Source organism: Mus caroli, unplaced genomic scaffold (genome assembly GCF_978045245.1).
Source record: "Mus caroli unplaced genomic scaffold, Mus_caroli_1 scaffold_5, whole genome shotgun sequence".
Lineage (NCBI taxonomy): Eukaryota > Metazoa > Chordata > Mammalia > Rodentia > Muridae > Mus > Mus caroli.
In genome coordinates this window covers 129,918,669-129,945,329 of record NW_028227260.1, presented here as the reverse complement: position 1 = coordinate 129,945,329, position 26,661 = coordinate 129,918,669, and positions in this window count along the sequence as shown.

Genomic DNA, 26,661 nt, shown 5'->3' with positions numbered 1-26,661 from the left:
AGATGGAAGGTACACTAATACGACATGAACACTGAATGGCACATAGCCTGTTGGGGCGATTATGGATTTTCATTTAACCAAAGAGTTGGCTTCTCTTCTAGCCAAAGGAACCGACATCAAAACAGTCAGAACGCCTGCTGTGGAAATGTCTCTAAAATCTCTATTTTGTGCTCTTTCTCGAGAAATATCAAGTCCTCCCTACGCAGACACCTGGGAAGCAGGGATGTTAACTGCCAAGGAACTGCGTGACAAAAAGGTGAATGAAAAGGGCAGGAAGAGGCTCCATGTGGCTAAGCAGGCAAAAGCAGTGTGAGCCCCATCTCAGGCATCCACTGGGAACTTGAAGGAGGACATTCAGAGCCTTGCAGGTGACATTTTTCCTGCCCCCTCCTTTGCAGAAAGTCCCCTGGGTATTCACAGCAGAGGCAGTGGCAGGGATGATGAACCTGTTTCCAAAGGCCTTTCTGACAGCCTTCAGATTTTACTTACTCAGATTGGGCTGAAAATTATCAAGCTACTCACTAGCCCTTTCAGTTGCTTCCCAAATGGGCCACCTTTCAAAGAAATAATTGGAGACTGGCTGGGAAAGCAGCAGGCAATGAAGAACTCTATGAATGACTGAGTGAGATGAATGAATGTGTGAGGGAGTGAATGAAAAGCCCCAAACTCCTGAGTCTAAATCTGGAAATGACCAAGGAAGTGCATTTCCTCAGGGAACTATCTTTTTTCATTTGGAACTATCGATTTGTGAGCTCAAAGGTCTATAAAATGAACATCTACCTGGTGAACTTATGTTCATAAAAATATCATTTCCTAAACATCTTAATGATGTAAAAACTAAATCTGATAACTTTTTCCTTGAGCCCTGCCAGAGCCATTAAAATTTTTTGATTTATACAACTATTATAAATTGTTAATTTTTGGCCATAGATGTTCAAGAAAATAATACTTATGTTTTACTTGGTCCCTTTTTTGAAAAGCCAAGAAGTCCATGTCCACCTGAAGGGAATGGTGTGAAAATTCATATCCTCAGAAAAAAGTGAAATATATGAGCATTCTATATTTTGTAGAATTACATCATTTTGATGTGTGTATGTAAAGAATTTATGTAGGTATTGAAAGAACAGTAATAACAAATTTGGGAACATTAAGTATATTTCCTCCTAAGAAGACCGTTTAAGAGTTACTATGGAAATCAAAGGACACTATAAACAAATATTAAAATCTTTTAATTTTAATAAAATAACTTATAGGATTTGCTCTCTACTACAGCTCAAAAAGCTCTCCTTACTATCTCCTGAAATGAAGGAATTTTGACAAACTTGAAATTGTGTAAACTGTAAACTGTCTGTATAAATATTTGTTATTTTTGTGCTAAAATTTTTAGCTTAAATATTATTTAGTTTCTTTGCTCCTATTCCAATAGATTAGTTCCAACCCAAAATCATTGAGGGAAACATCAATTAGAGATTTATTTCTTTTCCATTTTTTTTTTCTGAAAAACAGAGATTTATTTTTTTTCCTATGAATATCTATCTTATCATTGATTTACTTATTCTTTTTTTTTTGAAAGAATAATTTTTTTTATTACATATTTTCCTCAATTACATTTCCAATACTATCCCAAAAGTCCCCCATAGCGCCCCCCACTTCCCTACCCACCCATTCCCATTCTTTTGGCCCTGGCATTCCCCTATATTGGGGCATATAAAGTTTGCAAGTCCAATGGGCCTCTCTTTCCATTGATGGCCGACTAGGCCATCTTTCGATACATATGCAGCTAGAGACAAGAGCTCCAGGGTTCTGGTTAGTACATTATGTTGTTCCAACAATAGGGTTGCAGATCCCTTTAGCTCCTTGGGTACTTTCTCTAGCTTCTCCATTGGGAGCCCTGTGATACATCCAATAGCTGACTGTGAACATCCACTCCTGTGTTTGCTAGGCCCCTGCATAGTCTCACAAGAGACAGCTATCTTTGGGTCCTTTCAGCAAAATCTTGCTAGTGTATGCAATGGTGTCAGCGTTTAGAAGCTGATTATGGGACGGATCCCTGGATACAGCAGTCTCTAAATGGTCCATCCTTTCATCACAGCTACGAACTTTGTCTCTGTAACTCCTTCCCTGGGTGTTTTGTTCCCAATTCTAAGAAGGTGCACAGTGTCCACACTTTGGTCTTCATTCTTCTTGAGTTTCATGCGTTTATCAAATTGTATCTTATATCTTGGGTATCCTAAGTTTTGGGCTAATATCCACTTATCAATGAATACATATTGTGTGAGTTCTTTTGTGATTGTGTTACTTCACTCAAGATGATGCCCTCCAGGTCCATCCATTTGGCTAGGAATTTCATAAATTCATTCTTTTTAATAGCTGAGTAGTACTCCATTGTGTAAATGTACCATAATTTCTGTATCCATTCCTCTGTTGAGGGACATCTGGGTTCTTTCCAGCTTCTGGCTATTATAAATAGGGCTGCTATGAACATAGTGGAGCATGTGTCCTTTTTACCGGTTGGGACATCTTCTGGATATATGCCCAGGAGAGGTATTGCTGGATCCTCCGGTAGTACTATGTCCAGTTTTCTGAGGAACCGCCAGACTGATTTCCAGAGTGGTTGTACAAGCTTGCAATCCCACCAACAATGGAGGAGTGTTCCTCTTTCTCCACATCCTCGCCAGCATCTGCTGTCACCTGAATTTTTGATCTTAGCCATTCTGACTGGTGTGAGGTGGAATCTCAGGGTTGTTTTGATTTGCATTTCCCTGATGATTAAGGATGTTGAACATTTTTTTAGGTGCTTCTCTGCCATTCGGTATTCCTCAGGTGAGAATTCTTTGTTCAGTTCTGAGCCCCATTTTTTAATGGGGTTATTTGACTTTCTGGAGTCCACCTTCTTGAGTTCTTTATATATATTGGATATTAGTCCCTTATCTGATTTAGGATAGGTGAAGATCCTTTCCCAATCTGTTGGTGGTTTTTTTGTCTTATTGATGGTGTCTTTAGCCTTGCAGAAGCTTTGTAGTTTCATGAGGTCCCACTTGTCAATTCTCGATCTTACAGCACAAGCCATTACTGTTCTATTCAGGAATTTTTCCCCTGTGCCCATATCTTCAAGGCTTTTCCCCACTTTCTCCTCTATAAGTTTCAGTGTCTCTGGTTTTATGTGAAGTTCCTTGATCCACTTAGACTTGACCTTAGTACAAGGAGATAGGAATGGATCGATTCGCATTCTTCTACATGTTAACAACCAGTTGTGCCAGCACCATTTGTTGAAAATGCTGTCTTTCTTCCACTGGATGTTTTTAGCTCCCTTGTCAAAGATCAAGTGACCATAGGTGTGTGGGTTCATTTCTGGGTCTTCAATTCTATTCCATTGGTCTATTTGTCTGTCACTATACCAGTACCATGCAGTTTTTATCACAATTGCTCTGTAGTAGAGCTTTAGGTCCGGCATGGTGATTCCACCAGAGGTTCTTTTATCCTTGAGAAGAGTTTTTGCTATCCTAGGTTTTTTGTTATTCCAGATGAATTTGCAGATTGCACTTTCTAATTCGTTGAAGAATTGATTTGGAATTTTGATGGGGATTGCATTGAATCTGTAGATTGCTTTTGGCAAGATAGCCATTTTTACAATGTTGATCCTGCCAATCCATGAGCATGGGAGATCTTTCCATCTTCTGAGGTCTTCTATAATTTCTTTCTTCAGAGACTTGAAGTTTTTATTATACAGATCTTTCACTTCCTTAGTTAGAGTCACGCCAAGATATTTTATATTATTTGTGACTATTGAGAAGGGTGTTGTTTCCCTAGTTTCTTTCTCAGCCTGTTTATTCTTTGTGTAGAGAAAGGCCATTGATTTGTTTGAGTTAATTTTATATCCAGCTACTTCACCGAAGCTGTTTATCAGGCTTAGGAGTTCTCTGGTGGAATTTTTAGGGTCCCTTATATATACTATCATATCATCTGCAAAAAGTGATATTTTGACTTCATCTTTTCCAATTTGTATCCCTTTGATCTCCTTTTGTTGTCGAATTGCTCTGGCTAGGACTTCAAGTACAATGTTGAATAGGTATGGAGAAAGTGGACAGCCTTGTCTAGTCCCTGATTTTAGAGGGATTGCTTCAAGCTTCTCACCATTTACTTTGATGTTGGCTACTGGTTTGCTGTAGATTGCTTTTATCATGTTTAGGTATGGGCCTTGAATTCCTGATCTTTCCAAGACTTTTATCATGAATGGGTGTTGGATCTTGTCAAATGCTTTTTCCGCATCTAAGGAGATGACCATGTGGTTTTTGTCTTTGAGTTTGTTTATATAGTGGATTACGTTGATGGATTTCCGTATATTGAACCATCCCTGCATCCCTGGGATGAAACCTACTTGGTCAGGATGGATGATTGTTTTGATGTGTTCTTGGATTCGGTTAGCAAGAACTTTATTGAGGATTTTTGCATCAATATTCATAAGGGATATTGGTCTGAAGTTTTCTATCTTTGTTGGGTCTTTTTGTGGTTTAGGTATCAGAGTAATTGTGGCTTCATAGAATGAGTTGGGTAGAGTACCTTCTGTTTCTATTTTGTGGAATAGTTTGTGAAGAACTGGGATTAGATCTTCTTTGAAGGTCTGATAGAACTCTGCACTAAACCCATCTGGTCCTGGGCTTTTTTTGGTTGGGAGACTATTAATGACTGCTTCTATTTCTTTGGGGGATATAGGGCTGTTTAGATCATTAACCTGATCTTGATTCAACTTTGGTACCTGGTATCTGTCTAGGAACTTCTCCATTTCATCCAGGTTCTCCATTTTTGTTGAGTATAGCCTTTGGTAGAAGGATCTGATGGTGTTTTGGATGTCTTCAGGATCTGTTGTTATGTTTCCTTTTTCATTTCTGATTTTGTTAATTAGGATGCTTTCCCTGTGCCCTCTAGTGAGTCTGGCTAAGGGTTTATCTATCTTGTTGATTTTCTCAAAGAACCAGCTCCTTGATTGGTTGATTCTTTGAATAGTTTTTCTTGTTTCCACTTGGTTGATTTCACCCCTGAGTTTGATTATTTCCTGCCGTCTACTCCTCTTGGGTGAATTTGCTTCCTTTTGTTCTAGTGCTTTTAGGTGTGTTGTCAAGCTGCTAATGTGTGCTCTCTCTAGTTTCCTTTTGGAGGCACTCAGAGCTATGAGTTTTCCTGTTAGAAATGCTTTCATTGCGTCCCATAAGTTTGGGTATGTTGTGGCTTCATTTTCATTGAACTCTAAAAAGTCCTTAATTTCTTTCTTTATTCCTTCCTTGACCAAGGTATCATTGAGAAGAGTGTTGTTCAGTTTCCACGTGAAGGTTGGCTTTCTATTATTTATTCTGTTATTGAAGATCAGCCTTAGTCCATGGTGATCTGATAGGATGCATGGGACAATTTCAATATTTTTATATCTGTTGAGGCCTGCTTTGTGACCAATTATGTGGTCAATTTTGGAGAAGGTACCATGAGGTGCTGAGAAGAAGGTATATCCTTTTGTTTTAGGATAGAATGTTCTGTAGATATCTGCCAGATCCATTTGATTCATAATTTCTGTTAGTTTCACTGTGTCCCTGTTTAGTTTCTGTTTCCATGATCTGTCCATTGCTGAAAGTGGTGTGTGGAAGTCTCCCACTATTATTGTATGAGGTGCAATGTGTGCTTTGAGCTTTACTAAAGTTTCTTTAATGAATGTGGCTGCCTTTGTATTTGGAGCATAGATATTCAGGATTGATATTTCCTCTTGGAGGATTTTACCTTTGATGAGTATGAAGTGTCCCTCCCTGTCTTTTTTAATGACTTTGGGTTGGAAGTCAATCTTATCAGATATTAGAATGGCTACTCCAGCTTGTTTCTTCATGCCATTTGCTTGGAAAATTGTTTTCCAGCCTTTCATTCTGAGGTAGTGTCTATCCTTTTCTCTGAGATGAGTTTCCTGTAAGCAGCAAAATGTTGGGTCTTGTTTGTGTAGCCAGTTTGTTAGTCTATGTCTTTTTATCGGGGAGTTGAGTCCATTGATATTAAGAGATATTAAGGAAAAGTAATTGTTGTTTCCTGTTATTTTTGTTGTTAAAGTTGGCATTTTGTTCTTGTGACTGTCTTCTTTTAGGTTTGTTGAGGGATTACCTTCTTGTTGTTTCTAGGGTGTGGTTCCTGTCCTTGTATTGGTTTTTTTCTGTTATTATCCTTTGAAGGGCTGGATTCGTGGAGAGATAATGTGTGAATTTGGTTTTGTCGTGGAATACTTTGGTTTCTCCATCTATGTTAATTGAGAGTTTGGCTGGGTATAGTAGCCTGGGCTGGAGTTTGTGTTCTTTGAGTGTCTGTATAACATCCGTCCAGGATCTTCTGGCTTTCATAGTCTCTGGTGAGAAATCTGGTGTAATTCTGATAGGCTTGCCTTTATATGTTACTTGGCCTTTTTCTCTTACTGCTTTTAGTATTCTATCTTTATTTAGAGCATTTGTTGCTCTGATTATAATGTGTCGGGAGGTATTTCTTTTCTGGTCCAGTCTATTTGGAGTTCTGTAGGCTTCTTGTATGTTCATGGGCATCTCTTTCTTTAGATTTGGGAAGTTTTCTTCTATAATTTTGTTGAAGATGTTTGCTGGTCCTTTGAGTTGAAAATCTTCATTCTCATCCACTCCTATTATCTGTAGGTTTGGTCTTCTCATTGCGTCCTGTATTTCTTGGATGTTTTGAGTTAGGATCTTTTTGCATTTTACATTTTCCTTGATTGTTGTGCCGATGTTCTCTATGGAATCTTCTGCACCTGAGATTCTCTCTTCCATCTCTTGTATTCTGTTGCTGATGCTCGTATCTATGGTTCCAGATTTCTTTCCTAGGGTTTCTATCTCCAGTGTTGCCTCATTTTGGGTTTTCTTTATTGTGTCTACTTCCCTTTTTAGGTCTAGTATGGTTTTGTTCATTTCCATCATCTGTTTGGATGTGTTTTCCTGTTTTTCTGTAAGGACTTCTACCTGTTTGATTATGTTATCGTGTTTTTCTTTAAGGATTTGTAACTCTTTAGCAGTGTTCTCCTGAAATTCTTTGAGGGATTTTTGTGCTTCCTCTTTATTGTCTTCTGCCTGTTTAGCAGTGTTCTCCTGCATTTCTTTAAGTGTGTTATTAACGTCCTTCTTGAAGTCCTCTATCATCATCAGGAGATATGCTTTTAAATCCGTGTCTAACTTTTCCGGTGTGTTGGGGTGCCCTGGACTGGGCGAAGTGGGGGTGCTGGGTTCTAATGATGGTGGGTGGTCTTGGTTTCTGTTAGTAAGATTATTACGTTTACCTTTCGCCATCTGGTAATCTCTGGGGTTAGTTGTTATCGTTGTCACTGTTTAAAGTTGGAGCAGAAGCTGTGTTCCACTCACCAGCAGTCTCTAAATCCTGCGGCGGGGGTCGTGGGTAGCTGATGGTACCCCGGTGCTGGTCCAGCCGGAAGAGGCCTGTGGTCCTACTCAGGCCGTTTTTCTGCTTCCCTAACTAATGCAGTCTCTGGTCCTGCGTGCAATTGGATTGGAGCAGAAGCTGTATTCCACTCTCCAGAAGACTTAAGATCCTGTGGTGGGTGTTGTGGGTAGCTGGTGAGTGTCAGCCGACCCTGCGCCCCAGCTGCTCTGGTGCTTTTCTGACCGGAAGAGGGTTGTGGCCCTATGTAGGCAGGATTTCTCTCTCCCCAACCAGAGCAGTCTCAGGTCCCGCGTGATTGGACTGGAGCAGAAGCTGTGTTCCACTCACCAGCAGTCCCAAAATCCTGCGGCGGGGGTCGTGGGTAGCTGGCGGGTGTCAGGCAACCCTGCTCTCCTGCTACCTGGCACTGATCCGGCCGGATGAGGCCTGTGGCCCTACTCAGGCCGGTTTCTGCTTCCCTAACTAATGCAGTCTCAGGTCCCGCGCAATTGGATTGGAGCAGAAGCTGTGTTCCACTCACCAGCAGTCCCAAAATCCTGCGGCGGGGGTCGTGGGTAGCTGGCGGTTGTCAGGCAACCCTGCTCTCCTGCTACCTGGCACTGATCCGGCCGGATGAGGCCTGTGGCCCTACTCAGGCCGGTTTCTGCTTCCCTAACTAATGCAGTCTCAGGTCCCGCGCAATTGGATTGGAGCAGAAGCTGTGTTCCACTCACCAGCAGTCCCAAAATCCTGCGGCGGGGGTCGTGGGTAGCTGGCGGGTGTCAGGCAACCCTGCGCTCCTGCTACCCCGGCGCTGATCCGGCCGGATGAGGCCTGTGGCCCTACTCAGGCCGGTTTCTGCTTCCCTAACTAATGCAGTCTCAGGTCCCGCGCAATTGGATTGGAGCAGAAGCTCTCTTTTCCATTTTTGATTTAGTTTATTTTATGAAATTGAAATATAATTATACCAATTTCTTCCTTTTCCTCCTTCCATGGGGAGAGAGAGAGAGAGAGAGAGAGAGAGAGAGAGAGAGAGAGAGAGAGAGAGAGAGAGAGAGAGAGAGAGAATCTGTGTGTATGTATACATCTATGATTATAACATGATGAATTCATATTGTATTGCTTGTGTGCGTATGATTTGAGGGTTGACCGTTTGGTATAGCATAAATATTGGCATAAGATAAATTACGGTGCTCATCTCTGGGAAAGATTAATTCTCCAATTCTCAGAGGGCATTATTTGTCTGTAGTTCTTTGTATATGTATGTTGCCCCATGTGATTTCCCCCTTCTATGATAGCATGTCTGTTGATATTGTTCAAGTCTTGCTTAAGCAGCCATATCGCCGAGGCCTAATGGATGGCATTTGACTTCTCTTCTAACATACACAGTTTCACTGCCAGTTTTCTATTTCTCTGTGTCTTGCAATCTTGCCACTTCTTTTTCCAAGGTATTCTTATAGCTTTATATGCAATATCTGTGTTGTTGATATATTATTTGGGGTGGGAACCCCATGGTCATGTGTTCCCTGTATATTGATCAGTTGTTCTTTTCTGTCATGGTCTCTGTCTGTTGCAAAGAGAAGCTTCTTTGATGAGGAGAAAGAGCTACATTGATTTGAGGATACATGACCAAGTATTTACAATGCTGCTAAGAATTAGAGTGGTTTTGTAAAGGGACAGTAGTAGGTTGTCCACTAATATCTATGACCTCACTAGTCACTGGATTTCCAGTAACAATAACAGTACCAGGAACATTTCCCTCCACTTGAGTGAGCCTAGAGTTCAGTTAAAAGGCTGTTGGCCACTGCCAAGATGTAAGAATTTCTATTACCCCCTCTTAGGGATATTTTATCATGATAGCTATTGTTGTGGCTGATGGGTGTTATGCAGGTTGGGATTTTTGGCTGCTTTCCCCATTTGCAACTTCCATAGTACCTCCTGGTACTATGAAAGCTAGTTCTCAGTGAGGAGACTTTTAGGTCAGATCCAGCTCAAATTCTCCAGGTTTTGTATCTGAAGTGCATGTTGTCTTCAGAATAGGGTCTTACTTTCTTTTTTTTTTTAAATATTTTTTATTAGGTATTTTCCTCATTTACATTTCCAATGCTATCCCAAAAGTCCCCCATACCCTCCCCCCCACTCCCCTACTCACCCACTCCCACTTTTTGGCCCTGACATTCCCCTGTACTGGGGCATATAAAGTTTGCAAGTCCAATGGGCCTCTCTTTCCAGTGATGGCCGACTAGGCCATCTTTTGATACATATGCAGCTAGAGTCAAGAGCTCCAGGGTACTGGTTAGTTCATAATGTTGTTGCACCTATAGGGTTGCAGATCCCTTTAGCTCCTTGGGTACTTTCTCTAGCTCCTCCATTGGGGGCCCTATGATCCATCCAATAGCTGACTGTGAGCATCCACTTCTGTGTTTGCTGTGTTGCAACCACTGATAAAACCAGTAGCCTGTATTGTTTTGGCAGTCTCTTGGATTCCCATCACCAACAACTCAAAAAGGTGGTTTTTCTTGCCTTTTTCTTTTTTTTGATATTCTATGTCTCCCTCAGCTCAAGTGGCATAATATCATTTAAAATAGACATGCACACATGTATAATTTAATACATTATATGTAACTTTAGGCAAAAAAAGTAATTTGATTCTTTAGGTCTTTTTCAAGTGTTCTTAGGACTTTTCTTCGCTCTCTTAATTTGTATTGACATCATTCTTTTCTGTCTAACTAACTCTATGCTAACAATTCTCCTAATTTCTTCCTTCATATCCAGCAAATTAGCTCTAAACCAAAATACTAGAAAAAATATGTCAGATGGAAGTTAGGAATAAGGGTAGTCATGAAACATTAGAAAGAATATCAAGCCGGGCGGTGGTGGTGCACGTCTTTAATCCCAGCACTTGGGAGGCAGAGGCAGGCAGATTTCTGAGTTCCAGGCCAGCCTGGTCTAAAGAGTGAGTTCCAGGACAGCCTGGTCTACAGAGTGAGTTCCAGGACAGCCAGGGCTACACAGAGAAACCCTGTCTCGAACCCTGCCTCCCCCGCCAAACAATAGAAAGAATATCAATGATGCTGTAATTTCTGAAACATGATAGCAAAAAAAAAAAAAAAAAAAAGAACAAGAAAGAAAAAAGAAAAAAAACAAGGAAAAATGACTGAAATCAACACACATTTCAATTATTCTTCAAATATCACTGGCACCAACCGATTCATAAAAGAATCCAGTCTAGATGAGTTAAGAAACAAATCCACTTTTCTGTTGCCTACAAGAAATCCATCTTAGCTTTAAGGATAGTCATACTTTAACTTGAAAAGATGGAGAAAAAGAACTCCAAGCACATAGTATTAGGACATGAGCAGGCACTGTCTATCTAATAACTGGCAACTCAAACTTCAAAATGTAGAGAATTCGAAGAGCTTTTTTTTTTCTTTTAAAGAAACTTCACTCTAGTAAAGGAAAAAATTCACCGTGAGCATATTGATATCCTGAATATCTATGCAGCAAAATCTGATGTACCCAATTCCATAAAAAGTTGACTACTGAAGTGACAGTCACAAATTAATATCAATACATTAATAGGGGGTGATTTAAAAACCTCAGGTTTTTTTTCCTTTTTTTAATTAGATATTTTCTTCATTTACATTTCCAATGGTATCCCAAAATTCCCCTATACCCTCCCCCCGAACTCCCCTACCCACCTACTCCCACTTCATGGCCCTGGCGCTTCCCTGTACTGAGGCATATAAAGTTTGCAAGACCAATGGGCCTCTCTTTCCACTGATGGCTGACTAGGTCATCTTCTGATACATATGCAGCCAGAGACAGGAGCTCTGCAGGGTACTTTTTAGTTCATATTGTTGTTCCACCTATAGGGTTGCAGATCCCTTCAGCTCCTTGGGTACTTTCTCTATCTCCTCCATCAGGGGCCCTGTGATCCATCCAATAGCTGACTGTGAACATCCACTTCTGTGTTTGCTAGGCCCAAGAATATTCTCACAAGAGACAGCTATATCTGGGTCCTTTCAGAAAAATCTTGCTAGTGTATACAATGGTGTCAGCATTTGGAGGCTGATTATGGGATGGATCCCCGGGTATGGCAGTCTCTAGATGGTCCATCCTTTTGTCTCAGCTGCAAACTTAGTCTCAGTAACTCCTTCCATGGGTGTTTGTTCCCAATTCTAAGAAGGGGCAAAGTGTCCAGACTTTAGTCTTCTTTCTTCTTGAGTTTCATGTTTCGCAAATGATATCTTATATCTTGGTTATTCTAAGTTTCTGGGCTAATATCCACTTATCAGTGAGTCCATATCATGTGAGTTCTTTTGTGATTGGGTTAACTCACTCAGGATGATGCCCTCCAGGTCCATCTATTTTCCTAAGAATTTCATAAATTCATTTTATTAATAGGTGAGTAGTACTCCATTGTGTAAATGTACGGCATTTTCTGTATCCATTCTTCTGTTGAGGGGCATCTGGGTTCTTTACAGCTTCTAGCTATTATAATAAGGCTGCTATGAACATAGTGGGGCATGTGTCTTTCTCACCAGTTGGAACATCTTCTGCATATATGGCCACGAGACATATTGTGGGATTTTCCGGTAGTACTATGTCCAATTTTCTGAGGAACCCCCAGACTGATTTCCAGAAGGGTTGTAAAAGATTGCAATCCCACCAACAATAGAGGAGTGTGCCTATTTCTCCACATCCTCGCCAGCATTTGTTGTCAACTGAATTTTTGACCTTAGCCATTCTTACTGGTGTGAGATGGAATCTCATGGTTGTTTTGATTTACATTTCCCTGATGATTAATGATGTGGAACATTTTTTCAGGTGCTTCTCAGCAATTCGGTATTCCTCAGGTGAGAATACTTTGTTTAGCTCTAAGGCCCATTTTAATGGGGTTATTTGATTCTTTGGACTCCATCTTCTTGAGCTCTTTATATATACTGGATATTAGTCCCCTATCTGATTTAGAATAGGTAAAGATCCTTTCCCAATCTGTTGGTGGCCTTTTTGTCTTACTGACAGTGTCTTTTGCCTTACAGAAGCTTTGCAATTATATGAGGTGCCATTTGTCAATTCTCAATCTTACAGCACAATCGATTGCTGTTCTATTCAGGAATTTTCTCCCTGTGCCCATATCTTCCAGGCTTTCCCGCACTTTCTCCTCTATAAGTTTCACTGTCTCTAGGTTTATGTGGAGTTCCTTGATCCACTTAGATTTGACCTTAGTACAAGGAGATAGGAATGGATCAATTCAAATTCTTCTACATGATAACTGCCTGTTGTGCCAGCAACATTTGTTGAAAATGCTGTCTTTTTCCCACTGGATGGTTTTAGCTTCCTTGTCAAAGATCAAGTGACCATATGTGTGTGGGTTCATTTCTGGGTCTGCAATTCCATTCCATTGGTCTACTTGTCTGTTGCTATACCAGTACCATGCAGTTTTTTTTTTTTTTTTTTTTTTTTTTTTTTTTTTATCACAATTGCTCTGTAGTACAGCTTAAGGTTAGGCATGGTAATTCCACCAGAGGTTCTTTTATCCTTGAGAAGACTTTTTGCTATCCTAGGTTTTTTGTTATTCCAGATGAATTTGAAGATTGCCCTTTCTAATTTGTTGAAGAATTGAGTTGGAATTTTGATGGGGATTGCATTGAATCTGTAGATTGCTTTCGGGAAGGTAGCCATTTTTACTATATTGATCCTGCCAATCCATGAGCATGGGAGATCTTTCCATCTTCTGAGATCTTCTTTAATTTCTTTCTTCAGAGACTTGAAGTTCTTACCATACAGATCTTTCACTTTCTTAGTTAGAGTCACACCAAGGTATTTTATATTATTTGTGACTATTGAGAAGGGTGTTTTCCCCTAATTTCTCTCTCACCCTATTTATCCTTTTTGTAGTGAAAGGCCATTGATTTGTTTGAGTTAATTTTTTATCCAGCTACTTCACCAAAGATGTTTATCAGGTTTAGGAGTTCTCTGGTGGAATTTTTAGGGTCACTTATATATACTATCATATGATCTACAAATAGTGATATTTTGACTTCTTCCTTTCCAATTTGTATCCCCTTGATCTCCATTTGTTGACAAATTGCTCTGCCTAGGACTTCAAGTACTATGTTGAATAGGTAAGGAGAAAGTGGGCAGCCTTGTCTAGTCCCTGATTTTAGTGGGATTGCTTCCAGCTTCTCACCATTTACTTTGATGTTGGCTACTTGTTTGCTATAGATTGCTGTTATCATGTTTAGGTATGGGCCTTGAATTCCTGATATTTTCAAGACTTTTATCATGAATGGCTGTTGGATTTTGTTGAATGCTTTCTCCGCATCTAATGAGATGATCCTGTGGTTCTTTTTTTGTCTTTGAGTTTGTTTACATAGTGGATTACATTGATAGATTTTTGTATATTAAACCATCCTTGCATCCCTGGAATGAAAGCTACTTGGTCAGGATGGATGATTGTTTTGATGTGTTCCTGGAATCAGTTAGTGAGAATTTTTTTTGAGTGTTTTTGCATTGATATTCATTAGGGAAATTGGTCTGAAGTTCTCTATCTTCGTTGGGTCTTTCTGTGGTTTAGGTATAAGAATAATTGTGGCTTCATGGAATGAATTAGGTAGAGTACCTTCTGCTTCTATTTTGTGGAATAGTTTGTGAAGAACTGGGATTAGATCTTCTTTGAAGGTCTGATAGAACTCTGCACTGAACCCATCTGGTCCTGGGCTTTTTTGGTTGGGAGACTATTAATGACTGCTTCTATTTCTTTAGGAGATATAGGACTGTTTATATAATTAACCTGACCCTGTTTTAGCTTTGGTACATGGTATCTGTCTAGAAATTTGTCCATTTCATTCAGGTTTTCCAGTTTTGTTTTGAATATCCTTTTATAGAAGGATCGGATGGTGTTTTTGATTTCTTCAGGATCTGTTGTTATGTCTCCCTTTTCATTTCTGATTTCGTTAATTAGGATGCTCTCCCTGTGCCCTCTAGTAAGTCTGGTTAATGGTTTATCTATCTTGTTGATTTTTTCAAAGAACCAGGTCCTCGGTTAGTTGATTATTTGAATAGTAGTTCTTGTTTCCACATGGTTGATTTCACCACTGAGTTTGATATTTCCTGCTGTCTGCTCCTCTTGGGTGAATTTGCTTCATTTTATTCTAGATCTTTTAGGTGTGTTGTCAAGCTGCTAGTGTGTGCTCTCTCTAGTTTCTTTTTTCGGAGGCACTTAAAGGTATAAGTATTCCTAGTAGAAAAGCTTTCATTGTGTCCCATAAGTTTGGGTATGTTGTGGCTTCATTTTCATTAAACTCTAAAAAGTCTTTAATTTCTTTCTTTATTCCTTCCTTGCCCAAGGTATCATTGAGAAGTGTGTTGTTCAGTTTCCATGAGAATGTTGGCTTTCTATTATTTATGTTGTTATTGAAGATCAGCCTTAGTCCATGGTGATCTGATAGGATGCATGGTACAATTTCACTATTTTTGTATCTGTTGAGGCCTGTTTTGTGACCAATTATATGGTCAATTTTGGAGAAGGTACCATGAGGTGCTGAGAAGAAGGTATATCCTTTGTTTTAGGATAAAATGTTCTGTAGATATTTGTTAAATCCATTTGTTTCATAACTTCTGTTAGTTTCACTGTGGGATCTTCTTTTAGTACTATGTCCAATTTTCTGAGGAACCACCAGAATGATTTCCAGAGTGGTTATATAATCTGGCATTCCCACCAATAATGGAAGAATGTTCCTCTTTCTCCACATCCTCACCAGCATCTGCGGTCACCTGAATTTCTGATCATAGCCATTCTGACTGGTGTGAGATGAAATCTCAGCATTGTTTTGATTTGCATTTCCCTGATGATTAAGGATGCTGAACATTTTTCAGGTGCTTCTCAGCCATTTCGTATTCCTCAGATGAGAATTATTTGTTTAGCTCTGAGCCCCATTTTTTAATGAGTTTATTTGATTTTCTGGAGTCCACCTTCTTGAGTTCTTCATATATATTGGATAATAGTCCCCTATCTGATGTAGGATAGTAAAAGATCCTTTCCCAATCTGTTGGTGGCCTTTTTGTCTTATTGATGGTGTCTTTTGTCTTACAGAAGCTTTGCAGTTATATGAGGTGCCATTTGTCAATTCTCAATCTTACAGCACTATCCATTGCTGTTCTCTTCAGGAATTTTTCCCCTGTGCCCATATCTTCAAGGCTTTTTCCCACTTTCTCCTCTATAAGCTCCAGTGTCTCTGGTTTTATGTGGAGCTCCTGATCCACTTATATTTGACCTTAGTACAAGGAGATAAGAATGGATCAATTTGCATTCTTCTACATGATAACCACCAGTTGTGCCAGCACTATTTGTTGAAAATGCTGTTTTTTTTTTTTTCCCCCACTTGATGGTTTTATCTCCCTTGTCGAAGATCAAGTGACCATAGTTGTGTGGGTCCATTTCTGGGTCTTCAATTCTATTCCATTGGTGTACTTGTCTGTTGCTGTACCACAACCATGCCGTTTTTTCACAATTGCTCTGAGGTACAGCTTTAGGTCAGGCATGGTGATTCCACCAGAGGTTCTTTTATCCTTGAGAAGAGTTTTTGCTATCCTAGGTTTTTTTTTTTTTATTCCAGATGAATTTGCAGATTCCTTTTTCTAATTCGTTGAAGAATTCAGTTGGAATTTTGATGGGGATTGCATTAAATCTGTAGATTGCTTTTGGCAAGATAGCCATTTTTACTATATTGTTCCTGCCAATCCACGACTATGGGAGATCTCTTCCTCTCTTGAGATCTTCTTTAATTTCTTTCTTCAGAGACTTGAAGTTTTTATCATACAGATCTTTCACTTTTTTAGTTATAGTCATGCCAAGGTATTTTATATTAATTGTGTCTATTGAGAATGGTGTTGTTTCCCTAATTTCTTTCTCAGCCTGTTTATCCTTTGTGTAGAGAAATCCATTGACTTGTTTGAGTTAATTTTATATCCAGCTACTTCACTGAAGCTGTTTAACAGGTTTAGGAGTTTTCTGGTGGAATTTTTAGGGTCACTTATATATACTATCATATCATCTGCAAGAAGTGATATTTTGGCTTGATATTAAGGAAAATTAATTGTTGCTTCCTATTATTTTTGTTGTTAGAGTTGGCATTCTCTTCTTTTGGCTGTCTTCTTTTAGGTTTTTTGAAGGATTACTTTCTTGCTGTTTCTAGGGTGTCATTTCTGTCCTTGTATTTTTTTTTTCTGTTATTATCCTTTTAAGGGCTGGATTCGTTGAAAAATAATGTGTGAATTTGTTTTTGTCGTGAAATACTTTGGTTTCTCCATCTATGGTAATTGAAAGCTTGGCTGGTTATAGTAGCATGGGCTGGCATTTGTGTTCTCTTAGTGTCTGTATAACATCTCTTCAGGATCTTCTGGTTTTCATAGTCTCTGGTGAAAAATCTGGTGTAATACTGATAGGCCTGCCTTCATATGTTACTTGACCTTTTCCCTTACTGCTTGTAATATTCTATCTTTATGTAGTTCATTTATTGTTTTGACTATTATGTGTCATTGGAATTTCTTTTCTGTTCCAGTCTATTTGGAGTTAGGTAGGCTTCTTGTATGTTCATGGGCCTGTCATTCTTTAGGTTTGGGAAGTTTTCTTCTATAATTTTGTTGAAGATATTTGCTGGCCCCTTAAGTTGAATGTCTTCATTCTCATCTACTCCTATTATCTGTAGGTTTGGTCTTCTCATTGTGTCCTGGATTTCCTGGTTGTTTTGAGTTAGGATTTTTTTTTTTTTTTTTTTGCATTTTCCATTTTCTTTGATTGTTGTGCTGATGTTCTCTATGGAATCTTCTGCACCTGAGATTCTCTCTTCCATCTCTTGTATTCTGTTGCTGATGCTCGCATCTATGGTTCCAGATTTCTTTCCTAGGGTTTCTTTGTCCAGCGTTGCCTCACTTTGGCTTTCTTTTATTGTGTCTACTTCCCCTTTTAGGTCTTGTATGGTTTTGTTCAATTCCATCACCTGTTTGGATGTGTTTTCTTGTTTTTCTTTAAGGACTTCTACCTGTTTGATTGTGTTTTCCTGTTTTTCTTTAAGGACTTGTAAGTCTTTAGCAGTGTTCTCATGTATTTCTTTAAGTGATTTATTAATGTCCTTCTTGATGTTTTCTACCATCATCATGAGATATGCTTTTAAATCCAGGTCTAGCTTTTCGGGTGTGTTGGGGTGCCCAGGACTGGCTGAGGTGGGAGTGCTGCATTCTGATGATGGTGAGTGGTCTTGGTTTCTGTTAGTAAGATTCTTACATTTGCCTTTCACCATCTGGTAATCTCTGGAGATAGTTGTTATAGTTGTCTCTGGTTAGAGCTTGTTCCTCTCATGATTCTGTTAGCCTGTATCAGCAGACATGGGAGACTAGCTCTCTCCTGAGTTTCAGTGGTTGGAGCACCCTCTGCAGGCAATCTCTCCTCTTACATGGAAGGTACACAGATATCTGGTGTTCGGACCTGCCTCCTGGCAGAAGACTCCCAGAAGCTGTTATATTCTGTAGTCCATATGCTCACCTGTGCAGACTAGTCTCAGCGGGTCCAGGAAGCAAGATAGCTCCCCTAGGTGCTCTGGAAAAGCCCTCCCAGGTTGGGCGGACAACTTTCCTCTGGCAGAGAAGGTGCCTGGATGTCTGGAGCCTAAAATGGGGTCTGCCTTATTAGCTCTGTGGCTTATGCCTGTCCCAGAAGCTATTAGCTTCTGTAGTCCACACTCTCACCTGAGCAGACTAGTCTAGGCAGGATCAGGGAACCAAGATGTCTCCCCGAGGTGTTCCAGCAAAGCCTTCCTGGGACACCTCTACTCTGGCAGGGAAGGTGCCCAGATGTCTGGAGCCCAAAACGGGGCCTGCCTCAGGAGCTCTGTTAGCTTCTGTAGTCCACCCTCTCACCTATGCAGACTAGTCTCAGAGGGATCTGGGAACCAAGGTGGCTCCCACAGGTGATACAGCCTCACTGTTTTGTAATAGGCAAATGTTATGGACAAAAATAAAAATTAAACATGTTTCATCAAATGAAATTAACAAATATATGCAGAATATCCTTTCCAAACAGCAAAGAATTCCTCTACTCACCAATAGCATATGAAAGCTTCTCTAAAATAGACAATGTTCTGAAATACAAAACAAATTCTAACAGATTCAGAAAAAATTAAATAACTTCAGGTGTTTAAACGATACAATAAAACTTAAATGGATAGCAAGCAAAACTCTATTAAGTACACATATCCGTGGAGATTAAACAACTCATTACTGAATAATGACTGGGTCAAAAAATATACATTGAGCTAAATAAAATGAAAACAAAACAATAAAACCTCTGGGAAACATTAAAAACAATCCTATTAGGGAACTTCATAGCTCTAAATGCCTACCTTTAAAAATTAAAAGGAATACACAGAAGTTACTTCGAGAAGTCAACAAGACTGCTTTCTGAGAGAGAGAGAGAGAGAGAGAGAGAGAGAGAGAGAGAGAGAGAGAGAGAGAGAGAACATGGAGTTGGGTAGGTGGGATTCAGTGTAATTTCAATTAAAATCCCCATTTCATTCTTCACAGAAGTGGAAAAAATAAATAAATTCTTATGGAGTCACAAATGACCCTGGATAGACAAAGAAATCATAATAAGAAAAAAAAAAACTATGTTAGAAGTATTACCACACTAAGCTTCATGCTATATTGCAGAGCCATAGGGGGAAAAACCCAACAACAACAACAACACAGTACTGTACTGGTACAAAAACAGACATGTAGGCCAATAGACAAGGAAACCCAAACATGAGTACAGACTATTATAACCATCATATAGTTGACAAAATTGCCAAAAACATTGGAGAAAAAGACAGTCTCTTTAATGAATCATGCTGGGGAAAAGCAGATGTCCACATGTAGGAAAAGAAAATTAGAGTCATATTTGTCAAACTTCATAAAAAGTAACTCTGACGAGATCCAGCACCTAAACAGGAAATCTGAGACACAAACAAGTAGAGGAAATCATAGACAGTGCCCTCCATGGTCTAGGAGTAGGAACGACTTTCTGAGTAGGATTCCTTTACCCAGAAATTAAAGCTAACAACCTACAAGTTGGTCTCCATAAAATGATAATTTTCTATATCACTAATAAAATAACTAATTGAATGGGGAGAAAGCTCACAAAGTAGAAAAACCCTTTACCAGCTATATATTTGACTGGGGATTTTTATACAGAATATATAAAGAATTCAAAAAATAAAGAATTAATTATATTAAATGACTAATTCAAAAACTAGTTTATGGATCTGAATAGATGTCTCAAAAGGAGAAATAAAAAATGCTTAAGAAACTTAAAAAACATCTTCATCATTCTTAACAATTATGGATTTACAAGTAAAAACAATTTAAGATTTCATGTCACTCCAGTAAGAATGGCTATAATCAATAAAACATGTAAAAACAAATCAAGAATGGAGCCCTTCATTCCCTTTTAGTGGAGCAGCCACTCTGGAAATCAGCATGAAGAGTTATCAAAGAGCCAAAAGTAAATCTGTCATATGACTCACTTGTACCATATCTTGGCCTATGCCCCTAATATTTGACGTTCTATTCCACAGCCATGTTCACTGATGTGTTCCCAACAGCCAAAAAATAGAAACTACCTAAACATTATTCAATTGATGAAAATGAAGATGTTATAAATATACACTGTAGAATAGTATTCAGCATAAAAATCGAGATCATTAAACTTTCAAGTAAATGAGTGGAACTAGGAAAAAATTTACTGAGCAAGAAACCAGGAGAAAAACTAACCAAACACCATGTTCTCTCTTATCTGTGATTCCTAACTCCAAATCCTCAGATGTAATTATATAACCAGGAGTAAACACAGAAACTAAGAAAACATAACACAAGTGTTATGAAGTTATTAATCTGTAATCCATCTCATCTTCTAAAAAATAAGGTAATTTTATCTATTTTATAAATTTATTATGAAATAATGTGTACATATATGGATGCCTATTGCCCCTAATCTCAAATAAAGCACAATGTGTCCAATCTAAATTTTAGACCTCATGTGATCTGTAAAAACTTGCTCTGATTCAAGTCAGATCAAGGGTTTAGTGAACTCATTAACTGGTACACAACTTTCCATTTTCAAGTGTGTTTTTTTATATTCAATATTCACTCTTTTCCTTACATTACCCATGTGCAATACCTAAGATGCATACTACTGTTCACTATTTAATAAACAATGAGAAATTAATGGACTTTCTAAGAGCATAGCCAAGTCTATGGCAGATCCAAAACTAGAACCAAGGTCCTCCCAAGGGCAGCTGCATCTTTATTTCATGTATCATTTTGATGAGGACATTTGTTGCAACTCACTTACATCAAACTCATAAAAAGTTTAGAAGCTAATTCCCATGGCTTGACTTCTGTTTGTTTAGGACATTTGTTTTTCATTATTTTTAAATCTACAAAGCTTCTTCATTTATGTCTTGATGAAGCATTCTATATTTTCCCCCACTGCTTACAATTAATATATCATTATGGGCTAGAGTTTTCAGGTGAAGTTAACTGCCAAGCTTGCCAACTTCTTAACAATGCCCAGTGTGGTATCTTGGAGGGTTTGAAAGTAGTTTTAATTGCACAACTTTGAGCAGTGCACTGTGGCTAATCATGCCCCCAGAGCCTGGAAGAAATCTCTGAGATACAGAGCTATTAGAAATATTCTGATCAATCTAAAACAATACAGATGGAAAGAACATTTTTCCAACTGAAGATGAGACTATTATTTTTCAATGTTGAGACAAATTTTCTTAGATATCTGTTTAAAGGCTACTGTGAGATGTATGGTAATTTGGTCCTTTCTAGTACTCCTATCACTCCTATTAAAATGTCAAGCTGTGAATTCTAATCCACAGTGGAATTGTACATCACAATAGGAGGGAAAGGATGATTGCATGATTATTGCTTGCTAGTTAAGGATTATTAATTTGTGTACACCTGTAGACAAGTATCCAGAGAATGTGATAAGGGTTAGCTTAGGTCACTGACCTTTGCAATTCAGTGAGCTCTTTTGCTCATAGGCCCTTCCACTAGCCACAGCTTCTTCCCAAAGCAGTGAAATTAATTCTTAACAATTTCGTTCTGAATTGATGCATCTTCTTTACACAATTTGAGATAGTCAGTGGCCCAGGAACCTTTTATTCAGGTTTGAGTGTAGTCTCATTTAGGTTATAGAACTCTTTGCTTCCCTTTTCATCTTAGCTAGCTTCTGGCCAGGGACTTAAAAAAAACCACTAGGTCTTCAATAATTCCTTTGGTCATTTTTTTTTATATAAAAGAAAGAAGGTTATTACCCACCATTCAAAGGAGTCATTTGAACAGAAACAGTTTCTCTAGATTTAAAAAAAAATGGCAAAAGTGAAATGACTCAAAGATGGTGGTTATATCAAAAGCAAATAGGCTTAGCAAGTTGAAGTTTCTTGCCCAAAGTCAGATAGCCTATGTTGAGTCTTTTCTCATCACCTTGAGAACCAGCTAATTTAAGGCTGCATTTAGTAGCTATGTTAACTGATGCTAACTTATCTTCCAAGGAAGTGATATAACATCCTAAGTAGCACTGAGTTTGAATGGCAACATGACAGACTTTAGTTAAAACCAGGTATCTTAATATGATATCCATATTTTTGCCCCACTAAGTTACTTAAGGATTTGATAAGTTTTTTTGAGTACAAAAGTTAATACCTTTGTTCTCAGAGCAAATATGAGTCAAAATATCATGCTTATAATTCTCAAAAGGTGTTGGTCTATAGCAAGAAGCTCTGAGTCTTTATTTATTTTTCTAATTAATTGTGTGACCTTTGACAATCTACTTGATTGCTTTGGGTCTCAGTTGCTCATCTATAAAACACAGGTTTAGGTGAATGCATTTCAAAGAGTTAAATTACCTAGCATGCTAATTTTTCTTGAGATCTTTCTACAAGCCAACACGCTGAAGCTTCTCACACACACATATACTATATTATATATAACACACATATTTATGTGCACTGATTTCATAAATAAGAATGATTACAATAGATCATTTCATATACTTGTAAATGTTCACAGAGCTTTTAAGTCTTTAAAATAATGATTATAAGCACAATCACAACTATCTCACCATGCTATTTTTAATACGTGCTGTAAAATGGAAAAACAACTCTTTGTCTTCAGGTTAGTTGTTTTATTGGTAATGAGTCAGATGACATAGAAATGTAAAGGAACTAGTGAACCAAACTGATTTTTAAAAGTAGATTGGAACATCAACCCCATTGGTTCAAAAGGAGTGGAAGCAAACACAAACGTATTTGTAATGGAAATAACTGAGAAATCATAATGAGCAGCCATGGGAATGAGTAACAGGTCATATATCACTGTATATCTTGCCTGTGTAGTATTAATCACAGGTACATATTTTTGTTCTTGATATTTTTTATTAATACCAGTATATTCTAACAATCAGACAGCTCCATGACCATAAAACTATACCTGGATTTTCTGTGTCAATGTGTCCTCAGCAATAAGCACATTGTTGAACAAATCTATTCATGCATTCATGTGAATGAATGAATACTAAATGATAGATGAGGATCTGCCATAGTTGCCCTTTTCGTGTCAGACAAGAAAATATAGACTTGACAGAGTTGAGCAAAGAGACCATGAATGCAGTAGGATCAGGTCAGGGTCATAGAAGTGTGACTAGTAAGGCAAATATAAGGGCTATTTCAACATTAGGATCAATAACACATGTACTCTCTGTGGTACACTCTCCATCCCAGCTGTCCCCTGGTAGACATTTCTATAGCAGCTGCAGATTCTGTCATGACACCAATTTCATACAGAACAATGTGAAGAAACGATGGCCCCCAAATAAAAAGGAATTACTTCTCAGTTCTCTGGGAAGTCTAGTAGCAAAACCAAAACAAAACAAAACAAAAAAAAACCCCACTTTATGATTGTTTGCCGTTTTTTGTTTTTTGGTTTTTTTTATAGAGCTCTTATTTGGCAAAACTTAATTGCCTGTTTGGGATGCTATCCCTGAATCTCTTAGAAGGTAATTATTTCTTTCGGGTGAAGATCAGAATCTTTGAACTCAACTTGTGAGATAAATGGACAGAGAGCACTTTGGAGCTTCAACTTATTTAAGTTGCTGTACAGCTCATTAGCTTACTCCCTGTCTTTGGAATTGAATCTGGAAAAGAAGTTATCCCTAGATATCAAGTGTAAGGCAAAGATATAAAATTTATAGAATTCAGACTAGAAGAAAACAGTCTCCCAGAGATAGAGGCTTTGTGCCAGCTGCCATCCAGATAAACATATGGGTCAATGGAGTTAAAACTGGATAGTGAGAAGAGAAACTGTGGCCCAGTTTGCAGAAGCCAAACTACTTAACAAGAGGAAGCTTCTGAGTAGTATTCATTTCTGGATAAATGAAAAACAAACAAAAGAAGACTTCGTTTTTGTTTCCATTACAGTATCATTCTTCTAAACTGTGCTGTCTTTTTGCCAGTTGAAATCCCTTCAAAGTCTTTTCTGGTTACAGGAGATGACCATTTCATGTTCCATATCTCCCACTGCTTTTTAGACTAGTTGGTTTGGTTCTACCCTAAGTCTCTGTACAATCCAGTCTTTGGTTCCTAGCCATCCAGGCAATATAGAACATAGCTCCTTCATGGGGGTGAGCCTCAAGTTAAACTAAATATTGGTTCACTGCTTCCACAGTTCTGAGCCACCTTTGCCCCAAAACATCTTGCAGGCAGGGCAGATTGTAGGTGCATCGTTTTGTGACTGGGGTGCTGTTTAGGTTCCTCTTTTTCTAGCCTGCAGAAACCTAGTCATTCCTTGGCTGAAAGAATTAAATGTGGGTATGAAGGCTCTAAACTTGCATGAGCTCAACCTCTTTATGGTCAGTGAGGAAGAGTGAAAATTGTTCTCAGCAATGGGGCCCCACTCTCAGTATTTTGAGGGCAAACTTATGTGCTAGCATTATACCATATTGTTTAAGGATTTCCCTGGAGACCTCCTTTGCCAGCAACTCAATGGAATTTGACCCAATCTCATCACTAGAAGTCTTGCCTGGCTACAAAAGATGGGCAGTTCAGAATCCTTATCCCCCAGTACTAAGGAATAATCATTATGGTCACTCTTAAAGATTCCAGGAAGTTTCTACTGCAATAGGTTTCTGCACTGACCCCCAAATGCCATTCATTTCCAGCTATCTCTCCCTTCACTCTCTCTCAAAACCAATTAAATTCTCATGCTCTGATCCTCATCCAACCCAGTCAACTACCAGGATCTATTATATTTTCCCTTGCCAGAGAGACTCATGCTTCCCCCTATATAGCTTTTCTTTTGACCTAACCTCTCTGGGTCTGTAGCTTGATTATCATTTATTTTACGGCTAATATAAGTGAAAATCTACTATATTTGTCTTTCTGGGTCTGGGTTACCTCACTCAGATTGTTTATATTTTTTTCTAGTTTAATACATTTGCTTGCAAATGTCTTTTTCTTTTTAAAAATTTACTCTTCTCTCATACAATATATCCATACTGCAGCCTCTCCTCCATCCTCTCCCTTTTCTTTTTTTTAACCCATTGTTGTTTTTTTTTAATTTTTTATTAGGTATTTTCATCATTTACATTTCCAATGCTATCCCAAAAGTCCCCCATACACCCCCACTCCTCTACCCACCCACTCCCACTTCTTGGCCCTGGCGTTCCCCTGTACTGAGGCATATAAAGTTTGCACGACCAATGGGCCTCTTTCCACTGACAGCCTACTAGGCCATCTTCTGATACATATGCAGCTACAGACATGAGCTCCGGGGGGCACTGGTTAGTTCATATTGTTTTTCCATCTATAGGGTTGCAGATCCCTTTAGCTACTTGGGTACTTTCTCTAGCTCTTCCATTGTGGACCCTGTGATCCATTCAATAGCTGACTGTGAGCATCCACTTCAGTGTTTGCTAGGCCCCAGCATAGCCTCACAAGAGACAATTATATCAAGGTCTTTTCAGCAAAGTCTTGCTAGTGTATGCAATGGTGTCAGCATTTGGAGGCTGATTGTGGGATGGATCCCTGGATATGGCAGTCTCTAGATGATCCATCCTTTTGACACAGCTCCAAATTTGTCTCTGTAACTCCTTCCATGGGTGTTTTGTTCCCAATTCTAAGAAGGGGCAAAGTGTCCACAATTTGGTCTTCGTTCTTCTTGAGTTTCATGTGTTTCACAAATGATATCTTATATCTTGGTTATTCTAAGTTTCTGGGCTAATATCCACTTATCAGTGAGTCCATATCATGTGACTTCTTTTGTGATTGGGTTAACTCACTCAGGATGATGCCCTCCAGGTCCAACCATTTGCCTAGAAATTTCATACATTCATTCTTTTAAATAGCTGAGTGGTACTCCAGTTTTTAAATGTACCACATTTTCTGTATCCATTCCTTTGTTGAGGGACATCTGAGTTCTTTCCAGCTTCTGGTTATTATAAATAAGGCTGCTATGAACATAGTGGAGCATGTGTCTTTCTTACCAGTTGGAACATCTTCTGGATATATGCCCAGGAGAGGTAATGTGGGATCCTCTGGTAGTACTATGTTCAATTTTCTGAAGAACTGCTAGACTGATTTCCAGAGTGGTTGTACAAGCTTGCAATCTCACCAACAATGGAGGAGTGTTCCTCTTTCTCCACATCCTTGCCAGCATCTACTGTCACCTGAATTTTTGATCTTAGCCATTCTGACTGGTGTGAGATGGAATCTCAGTGTTGTTTTGATTTGCATTTCCCTGATGATCAAGGATGCTGAACATTTTTTCAGGTGCTTCTCAGCCATTCACTATTCCTCAGGTGAGAATTCTTTGTTTAGCTCTGAGCCCCATTTTTTTAATGAGGTTATTTGATTTTCTGGAGTCCACCTTCTTGAGTTCTTTCTATATATCGGATATTAGTCCCCTATCTGATTTAGGATAGGTAAAGATACTTTCCCAATCTGTTGTTGGCCTTTTTGTCTTATTGATAGTGTCTTTTGCCTTACAGAAGCTTTGCAATTTTATGAGGTCCCATTTGTCAATTCTCGATCTTACATCGCAAGCCTTTGCTTTTCTATTCAGGAGTTTTCCCCCGTGCCCATATCTTTGAGGCTTTTCCCCACTTTCTCCTCTATAAGTTTCAATGTCTCTGGTTTTATGTGTAGTTCCTTGATC